The sequence below is a fragment of the Pan paniscus genome, chromosome 19 (genome assembly GCF_029289425.2).
Source record: "Pan paniscus chromosome 19, NHGRI_mPanPan1-v2.0_pri, whole genome shotgun sequence".
Taxonomy (NCBI): Eukaryota; Metazoa; Chordata; class Mammalia; order Primates; family Hominidae; genus Pan; species Pan paniscus.
This window is the reverse complement of record NC_073268.2, coordinates 96,459,654-96,475,038: the sequence shown is the minus strand read 5'-3', so window position 1 is coordinate 96,475,038 and position 15,385 is coordinate 96,459,654. Positions and strand designations below refer to the sequence as shown.

Here is a 15,385-nt window from a genome sequence, read left to right as displayed (position 1 = left end):
GCCTTCTGAGTATCTGGGATCACAGGTGCATGCCACCATGCCCAGCTAATTCTTTATTTTTAGTAGAGACAAGGTTTCACCATGTTGGCCAGGCTGGTCTCGATCTCCTGACCTCAAGTGATCCGCCTGCCTCGGCCTCCCAAAGTGCTGGGATAACACGCATGAACCACTGCACCTGGCCTAAAAAAAATTTTTTTTAATTAGCCAGGTGTTGTGGTGCACACCTGTAGTCGCAGCTACTCAGGAGGCTGAGGTGGGAGGATCGCTTGAGCCTGGGAGGTATAGGTTGCAGAGCTGAGATAGTGCCACTCCACTCCAGCCTGGACGACAGAGCAAGACCCTGTCTTAAAAAAACAAGAAAGAAGAAGAAGAAGAAGAGGAGAAGGGCCCTAGACCTAGACACCCCATGATCACCCCATGTTGGCAGAGGCCGAGACTGGAGTGACACGCCAAGGGTCGGTGGCAACACTAGAAACTCAAGAGAAGGCATGAAGCAGACCCTCCCTGGAGTCTTCATGGGGGTGCGGCCCTGTTCACCCCTGGAGTGTGGACCTCTGGCCTCCAGAACCACGAGCAAATACATTTCTGTTGTTTTAAGCCACCCAGTTTGTGGTCATTTATGACGGCAGCCAGAGGGAGCGTGCACAGGGGCAAAGGCGATGTGGAAATTGTCCGTCCATCTCCAGGGATGCGCTGCCAATGGGCACACTCCCACCGAAGGCTCCTGAGCTCCTGGGCCTCCACCCAGTAGAAGCCTGCGTCGCTAGCGTCTGACTCCAAGTCAGAATGATCCTCTGCCCCACTTCAGGACCAGCTATATCGTCTGTGGAGCTCAGGGCAAAATGAGAGGATGGTGCGTTTGTTTTAAAAACGTATTCAGAATTTCAAGGCAGCAATAGCAGAGCAATAAAGTCAGCCCAGGGCCCCCACTCCAGCCCTGCCCTGCATCACTGAGGGGTCTTCAGGCCCCCTGTCTATCAGGGTGGTAGCTAAAGGTAGGGGATGTTTCCTTTACAGATGATGGAATGTCCTAAAGTTAACTGTGGCGGCGATTGCACACATCTGTGAATACACTAGAAGCATCTTAAACGGGTGAATTGTGTGCCGTATGGTTTATAGCTCTTCCTCTTTTTTTTTTTTTTTTTGAGACAAGGTCTTGCTCTGTTGCTCAGGCTGGAGTGCAATGGTGCAATCTCAGCTCACGGCAGCATCCGTCTTCTGGGCTTAAGTGATCCTCTACCTTAGCCTCCGGAGTATCTGGGAATACAGATATGTGCCACCACGTCAGGCTCATTTTTGTTGTTGTTGTTGTTTTTTGTAGAGATGGGGGTCTCACTATGTTGCCTGGGCTGGTCTCAAACTCCTAGGCTCAAGTGATCCTCCCACCTCAGCCTCCGAAAGTGCTAGGATTATAGGTGTGAGCCACTGTGTCTGGCCGGGAGTTATATCTCAACAAAGTTGTTTAAAAAAAAAAAAAGATCCAGGCTTGGTGCAGTGGCTCATGCCTGAAATTTGGAAGGCAGAGGTAGGAGGATCGCTTGAGCCCAGGAGTTCAAGACTAGCCTAAGCAACATAGCACGATCCTGTCTCTAAAAAAAAAAAAAAAAAAAAACGATCCGAGAGCAGCTGGCAATCCCACCCTGCCTCCTGCTTCCCTCTCTCATCCCTGCCAGGAAGCAGGAGGAGGGTGGGCTGAGGAGGTCCCTGCAGTGCCCGGTTCTGCCCCTGCCACCCCAGGGCCAGGGCTGGGGGTCCACAGTGCGTGGGACACCGGCACCCTCTTTCCTTTCTCTTTATTTTCAGCCTAGGCTGGGCCCCCATCCCAGCCAGGCCCTGCCTTTCAGTGCCCCCACCACAAGCGGGCTTCCTCTCTTGCCAGCTCCTGTTCTCTGCCAGGAGGTGTCGGGCAGGAGCACGTGCTCTGGGCGTTTCCCTGCCAGCCTCCTCCCTTCCATCCCCTTGGCTTCCTCATTCCAGAATCCCTGTTCACCTCAGCAGACCCTGTGACCCCCTAGGAATGTCTCTGGCTCCTGTAGAGGCATCTGGGGTTCCCCTCACGCCTTCTTAGAGGACAACCAGTGGGTGCAGTCGCTCTGTCACGTCAAGCCCGAAGTCTCCAGGTCAAACCCAACAAAGGATCAGGGCAGCCTCCTGTACCTCCCTCCCCAGCTCCTGGTGAAATGAACCAAATGTTGCTTTTTAAAAACTTAAAAAAATAAATAACTGAATAAAGCAGCAACCACAAAATGAGGAAAGGAAAACAACTTTTCTGCCACAAACTGAAAAATAGCAGGCCGGGCATGGTGGCTCACACCTGCAATCCCAGAACTTTGGGAGGCTGAGGCAGGCAGATCGCTTGAGCCCAGGAGTTTGAGACCAGCCTGGGTGACATGGCGAAACCCTGTCTCTACAAAAAATACAAAAATTAGCCGGGCATGGTAGCGTGAGCCTGTGGTTCCCAAGCTACTTGGGAGGCTGAGGTGGGAGGATCACTTAAGCCCGGGAGGCAGAGGTTGCAGTGAAATGAGATTGCATCACTGCACTCCAGCCTGGATGACAGACTGAGACCCTGTCTTAAAAAAAAAAAGAAAGAAAGAAAAAGAAAAATGGCAGACAAGCCCTGAAACCAAAGGAGTGCTGCCAAGGGGAACTGGGGGCGCAGGTGCCAGCGCAACCCTTAGGGACAGAGTGCGGGAAGAGAGGGCTTCAGCATCCCTCTACAGTTTGGGCAGCTGAAGAAAAGTCTAGGGAAGACAGAGAAAACGCCCCAGAGCTGCCTCCAGCTTCCCTGGGAGTCCTCAGCAGGAGTGGGGAGGGGTCTCTACTGAGCCAGGAGAGAACCCAGGCCCAGCTGTCCTTCTCAGAGCAGGGCAACCACTGGATTTCTTTAATCACACATCCAGGACTAAACTACGGTGGGAATAGAGTCTTCCAGCCACATAAGAAGATTCTTTACCCTAGGAAATAATGCAAGCAGTAGAAATCGGGGTAGGGGGTAGGGGAAGGAAGGCATCACTTTATCTTCCATGATCCTGTGCTATCTAAAATAAAGGAAGTCCAGGCGACGTGGCTCATGCCTGTAATCCCAGCACTTTGGGAGGCAGAGACGGGCAGGTCGCCTGAGGTCGGGAGTTCGAGACCAGTCTGGCCAACATGGCAAAACCCTGTCTCTACTAAAAATGCAAATATTAGCTGGGTGTGGTGGTACATGCCTGTAATCCCAACTACTTGGGAGGCTGAGGCAGGAGAATCGATTGAACCCGGGAGGCAGAGGCTGCAGTGAGCTGAGATCACGCCACTGCACTCCAGCCAGGGAGACAGACCGAGACTCCATCACAAATAAATAAATAAAGTAAAACAAAATGCTGATTTTATTTTATTTTATTTTCCATTTTGTAGAGAATGGGGTCTTGCTATGTTGGCCAGGCTCTCAAACTCCTGGGCTCAAGCACTCCTCCCGCCTTTTCCTCCCAAAGTGCAATGATTACAGGTCTGAGCCACCAAACCCAGCACTGTTGATTTTACATAATGTCACTAATTTATCAAGGTTTTTGTAATCTCTTATCTGAATCTTGGGGATTTTTTAGGAACTAATAGTTCTTGTCATTGTGAAACTGTTCTACTACATTTGGCATTCCATTATTATTTTTAACAATTAAAAAATATTTTTTGGCTGGGCGCGATGGCTCACGCCTGTAATCCCAGCACTTTGGGAGGCCGAGGTGGGCAGATCACAAGGTCAGGAGTTCGAGACCAGTCTGGCCAACATAGTGAAACCCCATCGGTACTAAAATACAAAAAATTAGCCAGGTGTGGTGGTGTGTGCCTGTAATCCCAGCTACTTGGGAAGCTGAGGCAGGAGAATCACTTGAACCTGGGAGGCAGAGGTTGCAGTGAGCCGAGATTGTGCCATTGCACTCCAGCCAGGGTGACAGTGCAAGACTCTGTCTAAAAAAAAAAAAAATGCCGAATCTGGATGCACTGCCTATGAGTTAGCCCAGTTCCTCAAGGAGCAGTACATAAAAAATAAAAATAATTAAAAAAAACTTTTGCCAGCAACATCTGAGCTGAACTAAAATTTAAGTAAAATTAAAAGTTTACATTTCAATCACGTAGAATACGATCCCATTTTTATAAAATGGTGTTAGTTTATCTCTGGGAGTCCCTCAATCTATGTGCCCATCCATCCATTCATCCAATCTGCCGATCAGTCTGTCCTGTCATTCCGTGTGTGTGTGTGTGTGTGTGTGTGTGTGTGTGTGTGTGTGTGTGCATGAGAGAGAAAGAGAGGGGGAGAGAAATGGAGAGGCAGAGAGCAGAGGGATTCTGGAACACTCCTCACCAATGCTAATGCTTGCTGTTCATGGTGGTAGATTGTAAAGAAATCTGTTTAGGCCTGGTGCGGTGGCTCACGCCTGCAATCCAGCACTTTCAGAGGCTGAGGCAGGCAGATCACTTGAGGTCAGAGTTCGAGACCAGCCTGCCAACATGGTGAAACCCCATTTCTACTAGAAATAGAAAAATTAGCCGGCTGTGGTGGTGCTCGCCTGTAGTCCCAGCTACTCGGGAGGCTGAGGCAGGAGAATCGCTTGAACCTGGGAAGTGGAGGTTGCCGAGAGCTGAGATGGTGTCACTGCTTTCCAGCCTAGGAGCCAGAGTGAAACTCTACCTCAAAAAAAAAAAAAAAAAAAAAGAAATCTGTTTAGAATAAGCAAGTATGGGTTCAATAAAAACCATAAAGTCATTATTTTAGAAAACAATAAAATTAATCCAATTGATGAAACAGAGAAGGAGATGGGCCTCATCCTAGAAGTGTTCGCCACGGAACACTGGGGTCCTAGGTTGTCTGGCACAGTCCTTTTATGACTCTTGTCCTGGAGTAATGATCAATGGTGCCACCTTTCTCTCTCAATACAGACTCGGTTTAGGGGGCATCATGGGAAGGGGAGGCGAAGGCACGCCGAATCGAGCTCCTCCAGCTACGCGGGGACACCAGCAGAAACGTCTCCTCTCCTGCTCCCCTCAGCCCCCATGAACGCGGCACATGGAGAGGGTGGGAGCCCAGGGGATGACAGATACTGGCTGAAGTGGGGAAAGTTCTAGAAGAAGGAAAGCGGGAGGAAGTCTTGGCTGGTCTAGGATGCATCAGTCAGGAAGACAACTGTTTCTTCCCCTCAGGGCAGGATTTCTCAGCTTTCTACTTAGTGAAGGAGAGTGCAGCATCTTTCTAAAATCCCGGTATTTGCCCCCAAATCTCTTACGAAACATCTACTTCAATAGGCATTCGGCCTGAGCCTAGAGGTTCCAAGACAGATGGAAAATACAGGTGTCCCTAAACAGTCGCCTACAAGGCCTTTCTTTGGGGCCAATGGCCTTGTGATTAAGTTGGTGCCAAAGAGCCAATGACTGAAAAACTAGGGCTTGCCGCAGTATAATGTTTGTTTCTAGCAAATGACACTCTGGCACGCTCTCCAGTATTTTACTACATCGAGTTGCCAAGGGGCCACATCTCCAGCTTGCAGCTGAAACCCTGGGAGTTCTGGACAGCCAGGTCTCTGCGGATACACTGAGGACCAGGACTGGTGGTCAGCCCAGGACTACAGGTTTCTCGGGTGCCTTCCCGGGGCTGGGTCCAGGTGGCAACGACCGGGTCTGGGAGGGTCCTCTAGTTGGATTGTCCCTCTGCCCCTGACTTGCCTGAGCCTCACAGGACTCCTGAGGAGGGTCTGAGGGTGCTGACTGTGCCCTCCCATCAGACTGAACTCAGAAAGCCAGCGCAGCTCAAGCCAAAGCTGCCTCACCAGCAGCTGAAGACAGGGGCTCTGCAGAACTCTCCAGACCCCAGCCAACTGCCCCAGCCAGCTGCCCCTCAGGCTTCTGGAGCCCCCAGAGCCACACTGAACTTCAAGCATCAGTGGGTGGAGCTAAATAGAAGTCACTGGTCCCTTCTGCAGTTGCCATGAAGCAACTTACAGTAGACTCCAATGGCAGTTAACAATTGCAGGAGTTTCTCTGTAACTTGTCCCAGTGTAAATAAGGGTTAGTCCTAACAGTAAAACGAAACAAAACAAAACAAAACAAAACAAAAAAAACATCTTAGGGCTGGGCACAGTGGCTCAGGCCTGTAATCCCAGCACTTTGGAGGCCAAGGCAGGAGGATTGCTTGAGCTCAAGAGTTCAAGGATACAGAGAGAGAGAGAGAGAGAAAGAAGGAGAAGAAGAAAAGAAAGAAAGAGAGAGGAAGGAAGGGAAGGAGAGAGAGAAGGAAGGGAGGGAGGGAGGGAGAGAGGGAGGGAGGGAGGGAGAAGGGGAGGGTAAGGGGAAGGTGAATGGGAAGGCGCCAGGAGCCGTGGCTCACTCCCGTAATCCCAGCACCTTGGGAGACCATGATGGGCGGATTACCTGAAGTCAGGAGTTTGAGACCAGCCTAGCCAACGTGACAAAACCCTGTCTCTACTAAAAATAAAGAAATTAACCAGGTGTGGTGGCGTGCACCTATAGTCCCAGCTACTTGGGAGACTGAGGCAGGAGAATCACCTGAACCCAGGAGGCAGAAGTTTCAGTGAGCCGAGATTGTGCCACTGCAACTCTAGCCTGGGCGACAGAGGGAGACTTCTGAAAAAGGAGAGAAGAGGGGAGGAGAGGAGGGGAGGGGAGAGGAGGGGAGGGGAGGGGAGGGCCCAGAGATCCCTAATTCCAAACTCTGAATCTAACTGTACAGCAATTCTAGAAGAGCCTAAGATCATAAAATCCTGAGCATCTAAATGTGGGTTCTCCTTATTTGACCCCTCCCAGGTCAACATCCTTCTCCTAACCCAAGTGTCAGTCTCTTCCCTTGCCAGTGAAGTAGGGAAGAAGGCACATGTACACATACACACACGCACACGCACACACACACACACGTACATACCCCATGAGGGGGCAGAGGGTCACAAGCCCAGGAGGAGGGGGCACAGCAAACCCCGGCCCCCAGTGCCATGACAGGCTGGCTGTGCCCCTGCTACCAACAGCAGGCAGCTGGTCTTGCTCACTTTGTTCTGAACTTAGACACCTTCCTTCTGCTGTCTTTCATCCCGCGGCAATAGCGAAGAGATGAGAGTATAAAACAGAGATCCCTTTCATCTAGCATGACCCGTGCTGTTTGAAGGCAGAACTCAGCATTCAGAGAATGTTCCAGCATTCTCTGCCCAGCAACACAGACAAGCCGTTTTCTGCTCTCTAGTCCACATACAAGGCAGCTCCTCCACTCCTGATGAGGAAGATGCCGGCCCCTCCCACTCCCCTGGGACCACTCTCGGGCCCCATCAGACCTGTGTCGGCTGAGCCCCTCCGTAGGCTGAGCCCTCCGTAGGCTGACCTGCTCTTCGCCGGATGGACTGCGCGCACTTACCTTCCCCCTCCCAGGGAAGCGAGGACTGAATGTGGCCCAATCTCTGGCTGAACTGAACGGCAGTGGACAAGCAGGTTTGACAGGCACATCCCACAGGAGCAGTGCCTTATATGGGGCTTCTATGAGCCATCAAAGCACCAGTACAGTCCCACAGCTGGACATTACCATAAGAACCACAGGGATGGCTGAGAACAGTCCGTGCATCTGGTCGACCCATAGAAGATGGTGATTGAGGGTGACTGAGGGGAAGGCTTCAGGGTTGGGGGCTGGGAATCCTCTCTTCTTTGTGAACGGTCACCCAGTTCATCAACATTTCTACCCTTGGGAAAATCCTACGAAGATCAGGATAAATTCTAGGGCCCTTCTTGGTTCTCATGATCCATTATTGGAAGTATCTGAATAATTCCAATAGATCCATCTCAAGTTAACATTTCATAACTATTGTTTAGATTTAGATGAAAGTCTTGGTCCTCCACGTTGAGATATGTCTAGAATCCGATCCGTTCTCACCACCTGCATTGTGGTGCCCTGATCATGGCCCACCGGGACCTCTGCAATGGCTCCTAACTTCTTCCCACGCCCCCATCACCAGCGCTCAACACAGCAGGCAGAGAAGTCCTGCTAGAGCATGAGTCAGCTCCTGTCATTCCCTTCGGTGTACAGGTCCTGGAGTCCTCAGCGTGACCATGAGGCTCTGCTTATCAGGTGCTTGCTGACCTTATCTCTCTTTTACCTGCTCCAGACACACAGCCCGACAGTCTTGACAGTCCAGGCACACTTCTGCCCCAGGGCCTTTGCACCTGCTGTTCCCACTGCCTGGAACACTCTTTCCCATCCCTCCTTCCAGACTCTACTCAAATGCTACTTCCCAGATCATCCTACTTAAGTCCGTAGACCTCCCATCCTGGCCTTCACTCCCCTTCCCTGTTCCATCTTCTCTGTGGGAATACTGCCTTGACCTAATGTGTATTCTAGTTACGTGGCTTCCTGCCAGCCTCCCCACTCCACAGTAACCTACTGAGGACAATAATTCTTGTCTTTCTTGTTCCCTGCTGTGTCCCCACCCCTAGGGCTGTGATATTCCACAAATATTGGTTGAGTGAATGAATAAACATTGGTTAGGGGCTTGGTTCCCAATGATGCAGACACTGAAAGAAGGGAAATTCACAGCTCCATGGCCTGAGAACCTTCAGGATTATCCTGCGGACAGTCAAAGATCGGCCTTCAAGGTCATGTAGCTCGTGGTGGCTGAGCAGTAGCTCCAACCCAAATCTCCTGGTGATGAGGCGGCTGAAGGCATAGCCAGTTGGGCAGAGCAAGTGAGAACACAGGCCGAGGCCAGGTGCAGACATGAACCCTCCAACCAGGGTTACAGCCCCACTGGGTGTCAGCTTCCCCTCGGGCAGTTCATTTAAGCCCCTAAGGCTCAGCTCTCTTAGTTTCCTCCAGCAGACCTCATGATAAGCCCTCCCCCACAGTGGGAAAGCTTGCCAGCTCATCACACTGTGCCAGCCACACAGAGAATTCTAGTTACAGAAAACGCAAGGAAATGCCGCCATTCCCAGTAAAAGAGGGGGGCAGAAGAATGCACTGGAGATGGGAGGAGCCTCCCTAAGAACAGAAATAGCCATAGAAATAGTCAAGGTGCAGCCATAGAAAGGAATGAAGGGCCTTTGCAGAGACATGGATGAAGCTGGAAGCCATCATTCTCAGCAAACTAACATGGGAACAGAAACCCAAACACTGCGTGTTCTCACTCAGAAGTGGGAGCTGAACAATGAGAACACATGGACACAGGGAGGGGAACAACACACACTGGGGCCTATGGTAGGGGGAGTGTAGGGAGAGCATCAGGACAAATAGCTAATGCACGTGGGGCTTAAAACCTAGGTGATGGGTTGACAGGTGTAGCAAACCACCATGGCACACGTCTACTTATGTAACAAACCTGCACATTCTGCACACGTATCCCGGAACCTAAAATAAAATAAAATAAAAAGAAACAGTCAAGGAAGCCACAACCCTGAAGGACCCTGTGTTTTCTGAGGTCAAAAACCATATCTTAGTCTGGGTGCAGTGGCTCATGCCTGTAACCCCAGTGCATTGAGAGCCTGAGGAGGGAGGATTGCTTGAGGCCAAGAGTTCGAGACCAGCCTGGGCAACACAGGAAGACCCTGTCTCTACAAAAAATAATTTAAAAAAAAAAGCCGGGTGTGGTGCAACATGCCTGTGGTCCCAGCTACTCCGGAGGCTGAGGTGGGCGGATCGCTTCAGCCCAGGAGGTAGACGCTGCAGTGAGCCGTGGTTGCACCACTGCACTCCAGCCTGGGCAACAGAAGGAGACCCTGTCTCAAACAAAACAAAACAAAACGTATCTTAATCACTATGGCATCTTCAGGAGGGCCCCACGGGCAGGTCATCTGTATCACACAGAATTGCAGCTGCATACACATGTCCAGAGCCAATAAAGCAGCACCTCTAGTAATCCGGCCAGGTTAGGTGAGGGTATCCCTGGAAAAACTCAGAAGGGGGACCTGGGGAACAGGGGCCAGCAGGCACCAGGACGGCACCACCCAGGGGCTCTGTGCCCCGTGGCAGTGATCAGTGAAGAAACGGACATGTGCCAGACTTGGGCCAGCTGAAGAGCTCCTCTGGGCACTTTTTTTTTTTTTGAGACAAGTCTCACTCTGTCACCCAGGCTGGAGTGCAGTGGCTTGACCTCAGCTCACTGCAGCCTCTACCTCCCAGGTTCAAGCGATTCTCCTCCCTCAGCCTCCCGTGTAGCTTGGATTACAGCTATGTGCCACCATGCCCAGCTAATTTTTGTATTTTTAGTAGAGACGGGGTTTCACCATGGTGGCCAGGCTGGTCTTGAACTCCTGATCCCAACTGATCTGCCCACCTTGGACTCCCAAAGTGCTGGGATTACAGGCATGAGCCACCACGTCTGGCCTCCTCTGGGCACTTTATTCATCCATAGAATGTAGGGAGTTGGGGAAAAGCTTTGCCTTGAAATCATGATGTTGGCACCAGATGAAGATGGAGGCGTGAGGCCCTAGAAGAATAAAAATCAGACCCTCACAAGAAAACCCCAAGATCAGGAGTTTAGGTTGATCGAGGAAGGGGGCCTCTACCTGACTCCCCTGCCGCGGGTGGATGTAAATAAAGGGTCAGGGTGTATAAACAGGGAGCGTATGCGTGTTCACTCTTGTACCTGGGGGCTGGGAGGATTCCAGGACTTCTTCCAAGACATTCGAAACAGGTCCTCAGCATCCTAGCTGGAGACCAGAGTAGGCGTCTCTCGCTGGGTGGCTCTGCAGCGTGGCTGGCTGTGGATGAGGATGAGTGGCAGCAGAGACCTCACGCTCACCTCTGGGCCGCAACAGTGCGTGCAGTGGGCTGGGTGGGGAATGGCAGGAAGCAGCTATTTCCATAAGAGCTGGTAAAACTGGTCACTCCTGTTGTGTTTTACAACTGCCTACCTGACAGCTCCACTTGGATGTCTAGACACCTCAAATATAACCCAGCTAAGTCACATCTATTGACTTTTTTCTTTTTCATTTTAAATATTGAGGCGAAATTCACACAACATAGAATTAACCATTTACAAATTTATTATTATTTTTTTTATATGGAGTCTTGCTCTGTCGCCCAGGCTGGAGTGCAGTGACGCAGTCTCGGCTTACTGCAAACTCCCCATCCCGGGTTCAAGTGATTCTCCTGCCTCAGCCTCCCGAGTAGCTGGGACTACAGGCGCCCGCCACCACACCCGGCTAATTTTTTGTATTTTTAGTAGAGATGGGGTTTTGCCGTGTTAGCCAGGATGGTCTCGATCTCCTGACCTCATGATCCGCCTACCTCGGCCTCCCAAAGTGCTGGGATTACAGGCGTGAGCCACCATGCCCAGCCACAAAAAATTTTTTTTAAAATACAGGATTTTGCTCTGTTGCCCAGGCTGGACTGCAGTAGTGTGATCATAGCTCACTTCAGCCACAAACTCCTAGGCTCAAGTAATCCTCCTGCCTCAGCCTCCCAAGTAGTTGGGATTACAGGCATGTGCCACCACATTCAGCTAATTAAAAAAAATTTTTTTTGTAGAGATGGGGTCTTGCCATATTGCCCAGGCTGGTCTCAAATACCTGGCCTCAAGCGATCCTCCTGTCTCAGTCTTTCAAAGTACTGGAATTACAGGTGCATGCCACCACGCCTGACTAATTATTTTATTTTATTTTTTCTAAAGACGGAGGTGTCACCATGTTGCCAAGGTTGGTCTTGAACTCCCGACCTCAAGTGATCCACCCACCTTGGCCTGGGATTACAGGTGTGAGCCACAATGGCTAGCCAAAATTACCATTTTTAAAATGAACAATTCAGGCCAGGTGCGGTGGTTCACACCTATAATCCCAGCACTCTAGGAGGCCAAGGTGGGCAGATCACCTGAGGTCAGAAGTTGGAGACCAGCCTGGCCAACATGGTGAAACCATCTCTACTAAAAACACAAAAATTAGGCAGGTCGCGGAGGCTCACGCCTGTAATCCCAGCACTTTGGCAGGCTGAGGTGGGTGGATCACGAGGTCAGGAGATCGAGACCATCCTGGCTAACACGGTGAAACCCCGTCTCTACTAACAATACAAAAAATTAGCCTGGCATGGTGGCGGGCAACTATACTCCCAGCTACTCGGGAGGCTGAGGCAGGAGAATGGCATGAACCTGGGAGGCGGAGCTTGCAGTGAGCCAAGATCGCGCCACTGCACTCCAGCCTGGGCGAGAGAGCTAGACTCTGTCTCAAAAAAAAAAAAAAAAAAAAAAAAAGGAAGAAAAAACCATGAAAATTAGCTGGGCTTGGTGGCAGGCGCTTGTAATCCCAGCTACTCATGACGCTGAGACAGGAGAATCGCATGAACCCTGGAGGTGGAGGTTGTAGTGAGCCAAGATCCCACTATCGCACTCCAGCCAGGGTGACAAGAGTGAAACTCTGTCTTAAAAAGATAAATAAAATAAAATAAAATAAAATGAACAATTCAAGCCAGGCACGGTGGCTCTGTTCACCTAAAATAACTCCTGTTATCTTAGAACTAGAACTTTGGGAGGCCGAGCTGGGAGGATTGCCTGAGCTCAGGAGCTCGAGACCAGCCTGGGCAACATGGCAAAACCCCGTCTCTAATAAAAATACAAAAAAATTAGCCAGGGGTGGTGGTGCACGCCTGTAATGCCAGCTACTGGGGAGACTGAGGCAGGAGAATTGCTTGAACCTGGGACACAGAGGTTGCAGTGAGCCAAGACCACGCCACTGTACTCCAGCCTGGGACACAGAGTGAGACTCCGTCAAATAAACAAACAAAAAAACACAATTCAGTGGCATTTAGTAAATATACAAAATTGTGTGACCACTTTATCTAGTTTCAAAACATTTTTACCACCCAAAAAGAAACCACACACCCGTTAAGCAGCTCCTAGTCCAAGGCAACCACCAATCTGCTTTCCATCTCTGGATTTGCCTGTTCTGCACATTTCATATACGTGGAGTTGTGTAATATGTGGCCTCTTGCGTTGGTGTCTTCCCCTCTGCATGATGTTTTGAGGCTCCTCCGTGTCATAGCCTGTGTCAGTGCCTCGTCCCGGATGTGGCCATATCGTATTCCATTGTGTGAACGCCGTGCGTTGTTGATTCATTTGTCTGTTCATGGCCATCGGGCTCTCGTGAATGCTGCTATTGTAACCGTGCAGTGGGTTCATTTATCCCACTTCCCAGATAGAGCCAATTTATCAAGACAGGGGAATCGAAATAGAGAAAGAGTTTAATTCACGCAGAGCTGGCTGAACAGGAGACTGGAGTTTTATGATGACTCAAACCAGCCTCCCCAGAATTCGGAGGCTAGGATTTTTCAAGGATAGTTTGGGGGCCCCGGGAATGAGTGCTGCTGGTTGGTTACAGATGCAATGACAGGGGTGACAGTCTTCTTCTGGGTGAGGCCACAGGACACATTGGCAGGTCCAGGTGGACCCATCAGCTGTCAGAAATGCAAAACCCTGGCCGGGCGCAGTGGCTCACGCCTGTAATCCCAGCACTTTGGGAGGCCAAGGCAGACAGATCACAAGGTCGGGAGATCAAAAACATCTTGGCCAACATGGTGAAACCCCATCTCTACTAAAAATAAAAAATAAAAAATTAGCTGGGCGTGGTGGCACACGCCTGTAATCCCAGCTACTCTGGAGGCTGAGGCAGGAGAATCATTTGAACCCGGGAGGCAGAGGTTGCAGTGAGCCGAGATCGGGCCACTGCACTCCACCCTGGGCAACAAGAGCAAAACTCCATCTCAAAAAAAAAAACAAACAAACAAAAAAAAAACAGAAGAAGAAGAAATGCAAAATCCTGAAAAGACATCTCAAAAGGCCAATCTTAGATTTATGTGTACACATCAGCAGAACTCAGGCTCCTCTCATCCTCCTAACTTGGTAGACTTTCATTAGCCTTATGATGACAGTTTTGTTTTGGAGAAGGGCTATTATCGTTTAAACCTCAAACTAAATGTCTCCCAAAGTGAGCTTGGCACAAGCCCAGTTTGGAGGTTAAAGACAAGATGAGGCGTTTCGCTGGAGCCCATGAGGTTGAGGCTGCAGTGAGCTATGATTGCACCACTTCACTCCAGCCTGGGCTACTCAGTGAGACCCTATCTCTTAAAAAAATTAAAACAACAACAAAAACAAACAAACAAAACAACCAAACTGCACACTTTGGATTCCATGTGGGATTAACAATGGAAGCTACTCCATTTTGGAGTCTGGTATTTAAAATTCTCACTGCGGCTTGGGTTTGCCTCCTTATCAGGGAATCAGTCCCTGCTGGCTTCCATTTATTGATCCTTATCCCTTCCATGAACAGCTTTTGATTTCCTGCCTTCTGTCTTTGGGACACAGGGCTTTTGGACCGTTATGTGCAGGTGGTCAGCTGAGAAGCTGAGACCCTAGAGAATACAGCTGAACAGAAATGTGAGTTAGACTCCACTTGTGGCTAGTGAAACTTCACTTTCTTTGAGCTGTCTTTGGGATGGGTCTGGGACTTATACAAAAAGAATTATCAGCTGTTTGGCCCAGCTAAAATCTGCTAACAAGAGATTTGAAAGGATTTTTTGGGGGGCAGGGGGGACAGAGTCTCACTCTGTCAACCAGGCTGGAGTACAGTGGCACAATCTCAGCTCACTGCGAGCTCCGCCTCCTGGGTTGAAGCAATTCTCATGCCTCAGCCTCCCGAGTAGCTGGGATTAAAGGCATGCACCACCATGCTTGGCTAAGTTTTGTATTTTTGGTAGAGACGGGGTTTCACCACGTTGGCCAGGCTGGTCTCGAACTCCTGGCCTCAAGTGATTCGCCCACCTTGGCCTCCCAAAATGCTGGAATTACAGGCATGAGCCACTGTGCCCAGCCGATTCCTTCTCTTTTTTTTTTTTTTTTGAGACAGAGACTTGCTCTGTCGGCCAGGCTGGAGTGCAGTGGCACGATCCTGGCTCACTACAACCTCCGCCTCCCAGGCTCAAGCAATTCTCCTGCCTCAGCCTCCAGAGTAGCTGAAATTACAGGCGTCCGCCAGCATGCCTGGCTAATTTTTGTATTTTTAGTAGAGAGGGGTTTCACCTTGTTGGCCAGGCTGGGCTCAAACTCCTGACCTCAGGTAATCCGCCCACCTCGGCCTCCCAAAGTGCTGGGATTACAGGCGTGAGCCACCGTGCCCAGCCTGAATTTATTAGGTTTATGATTGTTTGGGAAACTGACTCTATTAAAGAGTATATAATTTTTGCTTTTGAAGTATTTCAATTATCATTGTGGCTCAATGACCATTTTACAGTGACCTGTGATCCTATTTTGTGATATGAAGTGTTTTAAACCTTTGATATTTGACAAACTATTTTCTTTTGAGCTATTTATAGCTTTTAACAATTGAGTGAAGTATATTCTTGTGAGCAAAATTTGAAGCATATTTCTTTCTCTTCATCTGA

General features: G+C 50.0%; 1 long non-coding RNA gene across 2 annotated transcripts in view; it reads right to left on the bottom strand.

The window, feature by feature from the left end:
* LOC134729472 (uncharacterized) overlaps window positions 1-12,951 on the bottom strand; it is a 30,875-nt gene extending 17,924 nt beyond the window's left edge. Inside the window, exon 1 of one of the 2 annotated variants that reach the window (XR_010110590.1) lies at window positions 4,343-12,951. This is a non-coding gene — a long non-coding RNA (uncharacterized LOC134729472). The remainder of the gene's footprint in view (window positions 1-4,342) is intronic. The other variant, XR_010110589.1, reaches the window with a different exon arrangement.
* Window positions 12,952-15,385: the final 2,434 nt, after the last annotated feature.